This window comes from Phalaenopsis equestris, unplaced genomic scaffold, assembly GCF_001263595.1.
Source record: "Phalaenopsis equestris unplaced genomic scaffold, ASM126359v1 Scaffold000002, whole genome shotgun sequence".
Lineage (NCBI taxonomy): Eukaryota > Viridiplantae > Streptophyta > Magnoliopsida > Asparagales > Orchidaceae > Phalaenopsis > Phalaenopsis equestris.
This window is the reverse complement of record NW_018164444.1, coordinates 40,543,207-40,543,973: the sequence shown is the minus strand read 5'-3', so window position 1 is coordinate 40,543,973 and position 767 is coordinate 40,543,207.

Here is a 767-nt window from a genome sequence, read left to right as displayed (position 1 = left end):
TCCCCAAATTAAGGGATTTATTTCCAAAAATGCACATGCTTAAGATATCTTTGCCAAATCAAAACACATTTGCATTAAATTGTTGTGATGGATTCCTCTAGGTTCCCTAACCTCCTAGACACCTCCCCCTGGCTGGTCAGCCAGCCTAGTGGTCGGAAAAGCCCAAAACAGAGAGCCAGCCCCATGGCACCTCACCCAAATCAAACCTAGAGGCCAGCTCACGCCCATCTCCAAATCTAACTATGGAGCTCCTCTGCCCTCCACCTAAGCACCACATTACACCTCTTGATTGGTCACGCAGCCACCATAACCCCATTTTTATAAAAGGCCACCTCCATGGCTGTTAAACTAAGTGCTGAAATTTCCTTAAAGTGGCCTCTCCAAACTCCACTCAGAGCTTCCCTAAGATCCCCTCAGTGCATTCCAACCATTTTCCCTCACCCATTCCCATTGCCGGAGCTCAATTTTGAGCTCGAAACCTTGCCGGAAACCAGGACAAAACCCAATACACCTCCACAGTCCATCAAACATAAATTAACTTCACCCACACCTTCACAATAGTAAAAAAGGCCAAAGCTCCATCAAATCCCCCTTCGACAGAGCCTCTACCATAGCTCTAAGCCAACACCTGAAATCGAGCTTGGTTAAATTCATACCTAGGCCTTACACCAAGACTAGGGACTCAATACCTAGCCTCCTTGGACCCCAACAAACGTGTCGAGCACCTCTGATTGAAGCCTCCCTTCTCAGAGCAAAGGTATAAAACT